This window comes from Amblyomma maculatum, chromosome 2 (genome assembly GCF_055883805.1).
Source record: "Amblyomma maculatum isolate TAMU_Amacu chromosome 2, ASM5588380v1, whole genome shotgun sequence".
In the NCBI taxonomy this organism is placed as follows: Eukaryota; Metazoa; Arthropoda; class Arachnida; order Ixodida; family Ixodidae; genus Amblyomma; species Amblyomma maculatum.
Genome location: NC_139345.1, coordinates 78,593,823 through 78,605,717, shown reverse-complemented (window position 1 = coordinate 78,605,717; position 11,895 = coordinate 78,593,823). Strand labels below are relative to the sequence as shown.

The window sequence follows — 11,895 nt, the reverse complement described above, 5'->3', positions numbered from 1 at the left end:
CTGTGACCGTGCAGGTGGCAGAATGCGTTACCTATGTTTCCTATGTTGGACTTTAAAGGATAACAGGACAAAGAGAAAGCAGTTTACGACGAAACGTCACCTCGATCGCATCTCAGATTTATTGGAACTGAGATGGGGAATGCTCAGAGAACTTTGCGGTATTTCGTCACCATCCTGAAAAATCATAGATTAAGAACGCGTTTGCGCGCAACTTGCTCGCAGTATATTAAGGGCATACATATTAAGGCGAAAGTCTTTCTAGAAACATGAGGGGGCACAAGATTTGTGAGCCCGCGGAGGATGTCACACCATCATTCTCAAAAAATGAACTGATTGATGAGTAAAAGACTGGTTGTATGAGAGAGAAGGTAAAAACAAAAATGTGTCTGCGTGCAAAATTGTGTTGGTGTGGATAATTTAGTTACTAAATAGAACCAAAAATTCAACTAGATGTTACAATAGTCAAGGATCCCGATATGGTGTGCAGACGCCAAAACAGCCAGAGGCGTCGAAATGTGCAAAAAACGTGGGAAAAAGAGAGAATTACCAAAAACAGAAAAACGAAGAGAAAATAAGAAGTAAATGAGTGAAAAAGCGGCAAATTAGTGCTGAGTTCCAAGAAAGGCTCTCGCCTTTCTGTACGTAAGAGATATCTCAATGCATCTAACGAATTCTTGAGCACTTGCTCTTACTTCTCAGTCTTGCCTCTTTGTTTATTTGCTCTGCTTTATTGCTTCTGTGTGGAGGTTTCTTTAGATATTATGTGCTTTACAATCTGGTCTCTTTAACTTAACACTCGGAAAAATCCTACTGACCTAATGATTATACGCTCTGCTTTCAGGTGGCGACTTACTTGGACTCCTGTTCACAACCACACCCCTGGTAAGCTGTCAACCATACAGTAATTACAAAGCATGTTTTGGCACTATTATACCCGTTGCATAGAAAACATTTCTAGAAAGTATACGAATCGCTTCGCCTTCCTTACTTTCCTGGGTGCAGTCTGATTTCGACAGCATGCTGGTTTCGTCAATCGTTCTTCTGCTTGCTACTGATAACCATGCTCTTTTTGGAAACACTAAACTCATTATTCTCTCACGTTCTCTTTTACAGTTAGTGCGATTAGGCTTTGAGAACATAAGGTGAACCGTGAACAACAGCAATGTTTTCTTTGGCGGCGCAAAGGCTTCCCGTGCCTGCGCGGGGAGTATGAAAACCCACTCTGATTTCAAAAATGAGGCTTCGATTCCAGGAAGTTAAGTATTTTTATCACAGCTAATGTAACTATATCATCCTTGCTCTTATGGTGCTTTAGTAGTGGTGCTCCTAACAAGCGCACGAGCCGCTTCATTGTAACGAGCCCCGAGAGGCGTGCAAGTGGACGTCTCCTTTCAGCCTCCAGAAGCAGCTGTTCGTCGAGCCGAGCGTAAACTGTTGGCCGGATGCGCTCTCCGCTAGTGGGGACTTATCGCAGGAACGTGACGAGACCGCTCGACTGGCTCCCAGCGTGGGCACAACAAGTGGTAGGCGCAGCCGTGGAGTGGTACCGGTCAGTTCGCCTCCCACGCACGTCGCGATGCCTGTCTTCTCATCCGCGGAAAACTCCACTCGAGCGAAATAACGACGAAACCTTACCGCAAGAGGACTTCCAGCCTGTAAAGGACAGTTTACTTCCGCTTAGCTTTGTGTTGGCTTTCCCTGAAATGCGATGAGCTTTGAGACGTGTGTGCCCGCGTGTGTGCGTGCGCGCATGTGTGTGTGTGTGCGCTTTTGTGTGTGTGTGTGTGTGTGTGTGTGTGCGCGTGTGTGTGTGTGTGTGTGTGTGCGCGTGTGTGTGTGTGTGTGTGTGTGTGCGCGCGCGTGTGTGTGTGTGTGTGTGTGTGTGTGTGTGTGTGTGTGTGTGTGTGTGTGTGTGTGTGTGTGTGTGTGTGTGTGTGTGTGTGTGTGTGTGTGTGTGTGTGTGTGTGTGTGTGTGTGTGTGTGTGTGTGTGTGTGTGTGTGTGTGTGTGTGAGTGAGTGAGTGAGTGAGTGAGTGAGTGAGTGAGTGAGTGAGTGAGTGAGTGAGTGAGTGAGTGAGTGAGTGAGTGAGTGAGTGAGTGAGTGAGTGAGTGAGTGAGTGAGTGAGTGAGTGAGCGAGCGAGCGAGCGAACGAGCGAGCGAAAGAGGAGAGAGAGGCAGCGAACATTGCATTTACCTTCAAATGCAATACATAACCTATTTGTTTATAAGCGAGATCACAGCACGCTTGCTTAGTCACTGGTAAATACCATTTGGATATTGCATATACTGGACGGACTGGAAACGCTCAGACTATATTATTTACAAACAAGATAATGAAAGGAAAGGTCTCCACAGTGTTGTGACGGTGCATGGACTAAAACTCATCTATCAAAGTGGAAACTAAGTTGGTTAATTTTTCATCGTTATTCGTGCAGTCATTTAAAGGTGTTTCCTGCGAATTCACGGAAGACAATTTATTTTTCCTTGCCGATGCGAATAATGTCCCTACAATGCGCTGACACTTTAGAACCCGGGAGCTTCACCTGCTAGAATGAATAAATCCAAACTGGCTAACTAGCTCAGGCAACATTCAATGACAGTATATCACCTTGTTAAATGCGCTTCAACGACATGCTTTTTCAGTATAGTCAGTTGTTGGGCTTGTTGGTATTCTATAATTAAGGACGTTGTTCACAGCCCAAAGGCACGCGGCCAAAGAAAAAAAAAAGAAGAAGACGGAAGACCAGGGAAGACTAGGGCGCTGTGTTCTTCCCTAGTCTTCCGTCTACATCCTTTTTTTTTTTCTTGGCCGCGTGCCTTTGCTCTGAAAACTCTAACATGCTCTTTGCTCCGCCGTTGATTAAATGTATGGGGACCACAGGTTAGAAAACTACAAAACATATTTGTCGTGAATGGTTGGCAGGGCCTTCACGACAACGAATTCAGAGAATAACGACTTTCCCAGCCAAAGCTGACAGCTGGCCTGGTGGGTCCGCCAACTTTTCCTGCACCCGCTCAGAAGCCCAATTCTCGGACGCTGAGGGGTTACGCACGTTACCTCAGAACGGAGGAGCATACTGTTGATAGTGGTGCACAGGGCTTCTTGCTCATTTTGTCTCAAGCCCAAGCAGCGCTGCTCTCACCAAACAGCGCGAATTCTTGAAACGATCATGAGGAACTTGAAATGTTAAATGACTGCAACAGGTGCTCGTTGAGGGTGTTGGTACTGACGGTGCATGCAATAACGACTCACTAAAAGTGAACCAGTGATAACCTCAACTTTGAGGGGATGGCAGTCAAAGACGTGTGTGGTTTATTCGGCACTCCTGATTCATTTCTGGAGACAAAATTTTCGTGCCATGCATCCGCTTTTTAGTTTAGGACGTCTGTTACTTCCATGTTTGGTAGAACATAATAAAGTTTATTTTATTTCGTGCCTCAGTTGCTATGTTTATCTGGTTAGTAGCGAGGGCTGGCACTACGGGTCAGTTGTCTTAGTCGCTAACGGTAGCGAGTACACCCTCCTAATTCTAATTGTTATGCGACGGTTTGAAGGACTTGTTATGTTCTACTGAAGTTTTTCTACTTTTATTTCTCTCTCCGGGCGATTACTAACAATTGTATTACTATACTAGTCCTTCTTGTCAGATTACAAGGTTGTAGCGACTAAGGGAGAACCGCGAACCTCACCAGTCTTTCAGCCAATTCATCACTATCTCGAAATGATGAAAGCAAATCATGACGCAGGTTATCTGTGTATTGTGCGAAGTCACTGATGCTCTCAATATTAACTGCAGTCCCTTTAAATGACGAGGCGAGAAGCTGTTTCTAATCCATGACCGCGCATACTATTATACAAGCTTCTGTATTCCAAAATAAAACCTGTGCCATAAAACACGCCTACCACCTGCTTTGGTTCCGTAAAACAGGCCGCATTCATTCAGGCATAGGATTCCATTTGCTCTAGTCGGCGAATTCGTTCAAGATGTCAAACTCGGCCCACATCCCATCCATCTCTGTAGCTCCAGTCTGGGTACTTATTGGCCGGGGTGCCCACGTCAGTGTCAAGCCTGTCAGACAGCCGTCGATCACTTGGAGCTGACCCCTGCTTTCACGCCTTCCAGGGCAGATTCGGGACATCCTTGTAACCGTTTTGTTTCTTCCTTGAGCTGACGAGAAACAAACACAAATTTATAGGTATATGTTGTTGTAAAGAACCGGCCACGAGCTCAGGAACAGCGTACTGAGCATACCGTAGTAGTTGCTCGCACATTTGCGACCGCGTGAAAAAAAAAAAAAAAAAGCTTTTTTTTTTTTTTTGCAAAGCGTCCAAAACAGTAGCGGGCAACAGCGCTCATTACACTTAATCTCCTACGCACATGGTCGAATTATTCTTTCCCCTTTCTCACTTTCGCTTTTGTTGATCAATTACCACGATTCATTCTGCCTCATGGAACTTCGCTGAAAGTGCACTTTTTCAGAAAGCTTAGAAATCTCAGTCGCACGTTACGACTCTGGGAAATCCCCAACTCAATACCGAGCCCTTCGACTCGTACGCATGCAAGCGCACTTAGCTGCGAGCACACACGGATTTGTTGCTCTATCAAATAGATAGATCGAAACACAGTGAAAAGTGTTGTGGCGCTCCTAATTTGAGTACTTTTTCTGGTATAGCTGTATTTTCAGTACTGCCGGGCACGCCCGTTAACAATGTAATGATGAAATTGAAACCTGCAAGGGTGGAAGAACGGGCTAGTTGGTAATTCATCTTGGAAATCAAACTAGCGCACTTCAAAACAGACACAGGAAGAGAACGACAACACAGCGCTGTGTTGTCGTTCTCTTCCTGTGTCTTTGTTTTGAAGTGCGCTAGTTTGATTTCCAAGATGAAATTGAAACGCCTGAAAGCTGTCACGACTCTAAGCAGCGAAAGAAAAATGACGACCAGAAATAAAATAGTAAGTGTCCTTGCGCCCAACAGCGATATGAACACACGGCACTCGCAGCAAGCGGCCAGCTATAATTGCCATGAGCGGGCAGCTGCACAGGGCGGAGCGGTCGTTGCCTGAAGGAATCGTTAAATGAACATGCGGCCTACTTTTTAAATCAATCACAACTAACAGCTTGAATAACTTGCCTTCATTACCATTGACATTCCCTGTTCCGAAGAACTGCAGTTAATATTCGCCCAAAACAGCAGCTATAGCATTGAACCTTATTTAGGCGTTATTCATTTACAAATTGATGCGTCCGTGAAACACCAATTGTTTTGCTACGAAAATATTCTAGGTTCGTAAATGCTGAGTGATCTATTAGGTATCGCTGTTGAAAGGTACAGAAAGCGCTGCCGAATTTTTTCAAGCTTGTTTTATAGCCACCCAATTAACTTAGTTCAGCTTGCGTTGACTTGTAGTCGCCTCCCTGAATCAGGGGATAGTTACGCTTTAGTGTTTCATTATTCCAGCACATCATTTCGCTTCCAGTGCACTCAGTTGTAAGTTAGAATTTACCCTGTGTCGTCTTTCGTGTGCCTGTGTCTCTCGCGTTAAGCCCACTGCAAAATGGTGTCACGCATTGCGTTGTCTCGGGCCAACTACCAACGCCTGAAGGTCCATCTTGAATATTTGGGTAAGCCTGGCCCATTCCTCTCCACCCCCCTCCCCCCCCCCCCCCCCCCATAAAAAAAAAACAATATTTGGTCTTAACAAAATAAACATCAGTCAATCTAGGTCGAAACTCAATATGGGGGATTGCACCCAAAACATTTCTCAAATAATTTCACACCCAGGGTATGTAAGCAGTTATATTAGCCATCACAGTTTTTGTGAACCTGTTACACAACAAATGTAAAAGCATAGAAACCTTTAGCGCACAAAAAACGTGAAAAATAACGCGAAGCGCGAATGCACTACGCCTAAAGCGCAAAATCATTTGTCAGCCGGAGAAGCCAGATAAAATACGGTGCAGTTACCTGCCGAAGCTTAAGCTCTCAGAAGCGCTTCACCAGATGCAGTTCATCGGATCAACCACCCGAGTGCCTTTCAATATTTCTCATTTGTTGCACCATTGTTTCAGTACAGCCCTTGGGTATAAAATGAACAACTATTTAAAAAAAAATGGTGAGTAACAAAATATCCCTCGTTCGTCTTTCCTTGCCTTCACTAATGTGCAAGGAAGAAACCGTCCATTAGCAAGTGCTACATAAAACCACTAACTCATAAAAAGTCCTCCTATATAAAAGCGCGGTTGTGCCCAAGCAAGACCTCAGGAAACGGGCACTGCTGTTTTTAATAGCCAACGCCTGACGTGCCCTGGAACGCCGAGAGTATTGCGGTTCGCTTCTACCGTAAGTGTGGGCAGACTTCAGTTTCCTTTCCCAGATATCACCTTCCTTCTTCAGAACGTTTTATTTTCATTCGTTCCCCTCATGAATTCTTCATCTCGGATCGGTCGGAGACTGTGACTGTAAGCAATAAATAAAATGCTAGGGGCTTACGAGATAGAGGTTTCCAGCATCACGTTTATTTTTTTTTCTGCTCTCGAAGCGCTTCCCTTCCTAGACCGTTTACGGATATATATATATATATATATTTTATTGCCAGTCTTAGGTAGGGTTAAGAAGAAAGCCCGTGTTCTGAGTTAGTGTGAGGAACGTCTCCTCGTTTTTTCCATGTCAAAGCTGAATCGCGGAATCCGCTTCGTCCTGACAGCCGGTGACGCTTCCTGGTTGCACAATTCAGTTCTTAGAAGTACAAAAAAGTAGGCGTGACAGTTATAACGTAGGGCCTGCAAAGTTCTGTAGTAAGAACTCACCAGGGTGAAATGACGAAGACTGGGTCTTGGACGAGGGCAAGGATAGTGAGCTGCCTTTTATCTGCTAAGTGCGATGGCATGCTGAAAGTGAGACGACGTTCTGCTCCAGCATGCGTGTTAAGACAGCTTAGGCAACCTCAGCTGCCAACTCAGTCAATAAAATAATTTTACAACTCTCTTTCCTTCTGGAAGAATATGACAACGACATTTATGAAAGGCGATAACTTGGACTGATTGCTCCGTAATTTGTAATAAATGTGTCGCACGGAGATTGTTTTGGAATATACCTTGAACAATAATCTATGAGGCGCCCTTAGGGAGGGTTGTCGGTGCATGAAAGGCGATAACTTTGACTGATATTGCTCCGCAATTTGTAATAAGTGTGTCGCATGGAGATTGTTTTGGAATATACCGAGCACAATGTTCTATGAGGCGCCCTTAGGGAGGGTTGTCGATGCAGTGCTTTTTAGTGCCAAGCTTCGCCTTTAAGATTTGACCAACCATCCTCTTGTTCATCGCTGCTCCAATCCCAGCCTTCCTGGACATTCACAAAGTATAGGTCCGTCTGCTGGCCGCCATTAGTAAACGCCATGTATGTAGCCCAAACGGCATGTTTTACGCTTTTAATCTTCACAACTCTAATGAGTAGTACGATCTGCTAGCCGACGCTTCGTCTTTACTTCGAAATATGTCACACGAGATATTTTTTGCATGTGTCATTTAACTTGCTCGGGGTCAAATGTACTAAAATCACTAATCAAGGGTCGGAACCCCGCACTTTTATAATCAAAAGACCTGCATAAAAGCAACGTGTCTACGATACCACCAGGGGTAGGCTCCAACAGCCGCCATGAGTGAAGTAATATCGCAGTAATATCACCTCAGTGGGCAGCAACCATACAAACACGAACACAGTAAAGTGTTAAGCTTAGTCAAGAAAATGCCGCTAAACAGGTGACGGAAAGAGAGGCTAGACTCCAGTACGACGGCTGAATCCTTATTTGTGTGAGGGGAACAAGCAGCAAGTTCACGACGGACAGATTTCAACAGAATTTACTCAATGTTGTGCTTGTTTACGGCTAGTGAAGTATTTTTGTTGCCAGTTCAACGCTTCAAACCGCTACGTTGTGCAGGTTGCGCACGGGATGATGTTGCAAAGTATTCATTGCATTTTTATTTCTTTTCCTTTGGCACTCATGCAGAGACGTGCATGCTTGCATGTCACCAGTGCGCAATGCGCGATGCGAACGCGTACTCTTTCCAATGTTCTCGCACAGTACAAAGGCGGACATGCTTTCAAATATGCTTAAAATTAAGAAGTAGCATTAACATTTCGCTGTATTTTTTTTTACTTGTTAATCAATGTTCGACAGGGGATTTTGTAAAATACAAAACATTATTTGTTTGGCTTCACCAGGTGCAAAGAAGGACGGCTTCATCCAGTGCAAGGAAGAAGCTGTCTATTAGCAAGTGTTACATAAAAACACTAAACCGTCATTAAATCTGCATAGGTTCAACGTTGCCGAACCTGAATATTTAGCGTTAGCTCTCAGTTACAAACAGAAATGCAGGAATGCGGGAAAAGGCGAGGGTTACATGGTTACGAAACACGATGTAGTACGAGTTTAATTGAAATCGGCCGAAGGAAAATTATTGAGTGGTCCAGGCCGAGTTAAGAGGGATGATTGTAGTGAAATTAGGCTTGACGTCAAGTTTGTTCCAAATTGGCTGAGGTCAGGTTTTGGGGATAACCCGAGTCAAATGTAAAGGTGGCCCAGACTGACTTTTAAGTCGCCGTCATGTTCACTACGTATACACTCGAATTGGGCTTGGCATCAATTTTGGTCCAGATCGGCTGAAGTAAAATTTTTGGGTTGGCTTGGGATAAAGGCGGATGTCGTCGTCGTGTTCGTCACATCCAAATTAGGCTGGACATCTATATCTAGTACACATGACGGCGCTCCCAGGGAGGCAAAAAATGTTCCCGCAATAGATCAGCCTGACATATTATTTGCTGCTCACATGAATTTTCCTAAACGCTCACCTTTATCTCTCAGACCATATAGATCAATACTATCTTGTTATGCTGAAACCGAATGACCTTGTGTCCTTTCCTAAACACTTTGATCGCGGAACCGCTTCACGAATTCAAGTTAAGCTCCCGTTACTGCAGGTGGCGGTCTTGCCTTTTTAGTCATCATTGTTTAATTTTTGTTTTAACCGAGGCATCTAACATGTTTCTTGCCACAGAAACATTTTATGTATCTCAGGGGCTCCAACATATGGCGACGCGTGATTACGTTTTCATGCTCTTCGGAAAGATAGCACCTGCAAATCGGCAATGCATCAGAGCGAAGCCGGATGCAACCAAAATCCCGTGTACCTTTACGTCCATCATTACCACCATTTTTAACACAGAAAAAAAAAAGATTTATTGAAGGAAAAATAAAGGCCTTATGTACAGAATGTAAGCACTAAGCCGCAATTCGCTTTCACGCAGTATGCAGTCAGTTTAAACAGCGTGGTCACGAGCTCTCTTGGTCAAACTAAGAGCGGACGTCTCTCTGCGTTCTCCACCTTAATTTTATCTACCACCTTTGAGCAAGTACGGCGTGATAATGCACTCAGGATGTTTCAGTGGGCGTACAGGGTTTGGTGCACCTTTATGTAAGACAGACAGCTTCTGGAGTCAACTTTTTCCGTAACTGCTCTCATCCCATTGGCCAGTCAATGTTTTGAGCCTGCTGCCAATTTTGTGGTGTCTTCTAGTTTTGCTGAACACTCTTCTTTACTTGCATTTATGGTGGACGATTGTGCTTAAAAGCGTTCTCCGATTTTTTTTCTCGCCTTAACATACAAAACATGATAACGCGAATGCCCAAAATGCCGATTTCGCTCTCTCCTAAGATTCTTCCGCTGTAATGTAAGATTTCTACTGAGGCTCTTTTCACTGTCGCGAGAGCAGATTAAGTGCTCACTCGTGTGAAAATGAGGAGTTTTAAACGCTTACAGGAAGGAGAATATTCGGCACAAACGGTGATTTTTTTTTTCTTTTCAAATGAGGTGATATTATTAGACGCAGACGTTCACACGCTGAAAAGTATTATGGGAGCCGCAAGGAAGTAATCCCTTCCACGTGCTTTAAGCGTAAGTTGGAGGATTTCGCAAAAGCGAACATTTTAAAATTGCTTGAAGTAAAATCTTCTCGGGAAACTGCGAGAAATGCCAGGTTTCTTAGGGCAGAGATACCCTGGCTGAAGGCGTCTTTTGCTCTCATTGCACAATCTCGTACCTCATCTTGTCAAATTCTGGCTCCTTGTTCCCGGAAGTCATAAAAAAAGCAGTGTAGAGGTGTAAAAGTGGGCGATATTTTCACTTAGAAAGGGAGCCTAAGTACTCCTTTTTCACGTACGCCTTTTTTAAAGTTCTTTTGTGAAACGCTGCATTTAGCGAAACGACATAATGTCGACGTTTTCTTAGCATGCAGTGTGGAATGGAGGTGCGCAACTTGATTCTGAATGGATGAATTCCAGAATGCAACATCTTTTTTCAAGCGATCCCCCTACAATGCCCCGAAATTGAGATATTTACTGAACTGACTTAAAAAAAAAAAACATATACTGAGGGTCGTACTCTGTGAGACATTAACCGTCTCATACGTTCGAGAAGAGCAACCAGGGCGGCTATATTGCTCACGTGTTTTCGCACAGAGAAAAGTGACAACTGCAAGGTTATCGTCATAGTTCCCACACAAGGCTGTTGTTAATTTCTTTTTTTTTTTCTTGCTTTTTATTCGTTTCGAAATAAGGCATTGCCATCCGAAGATGCGAGCTCAAAGGCGCCTCGTCACAGATAGTAGTGCCCAGGTCTTATCCTGAGGCGGTTTGAGGGGGCGGCATTCCATCCCGCCGCCAATCCGCGGGTACAACGTCCTCGCTAGCGACACGCGGAGGGAACGAAGGGACAAGGACGGAAACGACACAGCGTTGATACTCGAATGCTTTTTATTGCACTTGCAAAAAATGCAGAGCATGCCGACCAGCTATGCATCAACAAGGTTTTTCTCGGAAGGGCAACGCTACGTAAAAAAAAAAAAGACTTTTGACTTACCTGCTGAAGAATGTGGGGTGCGACTTCGGCGGAGGAAGGTGGCACGCGCCGGGAATATGGCGGCCGGGATCTCCCGTGCGCGCAGCATTCTTCGGACAAAGCCATACCACGGCGTTTCCGCGGGAGGTGGCGATAGCGTGCGGTATTTACCGGTCGCTTCTCTGTTGCGAACCAGAAGATGGGAGGTCGTGCACGACGGGTCCTCCCGTATGCGCCGCGTATTCCGTGCCTATACTATCCCTCGGCATTTGCCGTAGAAGTGACTGGTGGCAACCCCTCTCGTTGCCGGCTGGATCCACAAGCTTCGTGTCGTCTTTTCGCAGGAATCCGCGTAGACGTCTTAGTGGCGCACCCATCGCTGGTTATCCTTCCCCCGAGGGGAGGTAATTACTTCCTCTTCCAGGTGGCGCTGCCACGACTCTCTTATAGGGTGCCTCGATGTAGCGCGCCGCCGTACAGGGTGGAGACACCGCCGTCGACGGCGCCATGTTGGGGCAAGCGTAGACACGGCGGGCTATGGAGCGTCGGCCCGATTTCTTGTTCAGCACGCTCTTGCGCAAGCAGGTTCAGCTAGTTAACGTTTTTACACACATACTCACAATCCTGAGCGCTTTCTTGCTCGAAAAAAAAAAATGTGAAAGCAACTACTGCTTGCTAGCATGCGTAGTTCTAAGAGGAAATGATCAAATTGCAGATGGTAAGTATTTACTCGTTCGCCGTCTCGGATGCTCAAATGCGGTTATTTTGAAGACTGGCTGTTTTATAAAGCAATGCACTTTGCTCTGCCGGACTTGAATGAGTTTATGAGGTGCATAACATTCAGTTGCGTCTATTGATATAGATCAACAACGATGTCTACGTTTCAGTCAGCCGTATACCGAAAATTATTTGTATCGCAATGGCCCATCGTAAACCGTAGAAAGACACAGCAAAAAAAAAGATGCGTAAATCAACCTTTGACACATGTCGCAC

General features: G+C 45.0%; 1 protein-coding gene across 1 annotated transcript in view; it reads left to right on the top strand.

Moving 5' to 3' along the window:
* Epac (Exchange protein directly activated by cAMP) overlaps nt 1-11,895 on the top strand; it is a 747,880-nt gene that overhangs the window by 103,357 nt on the left and 632,628 nt on the right. Inside the window, exon 2 of the mRNA XM_084594555.1 lies at nt 842-882. The gene's annotated coding sequence lies outside the window, so the exon portion shown is untranslated. The remainder of the gene's footprint in view (nt 1-841; nt 883-11,895) is intronic.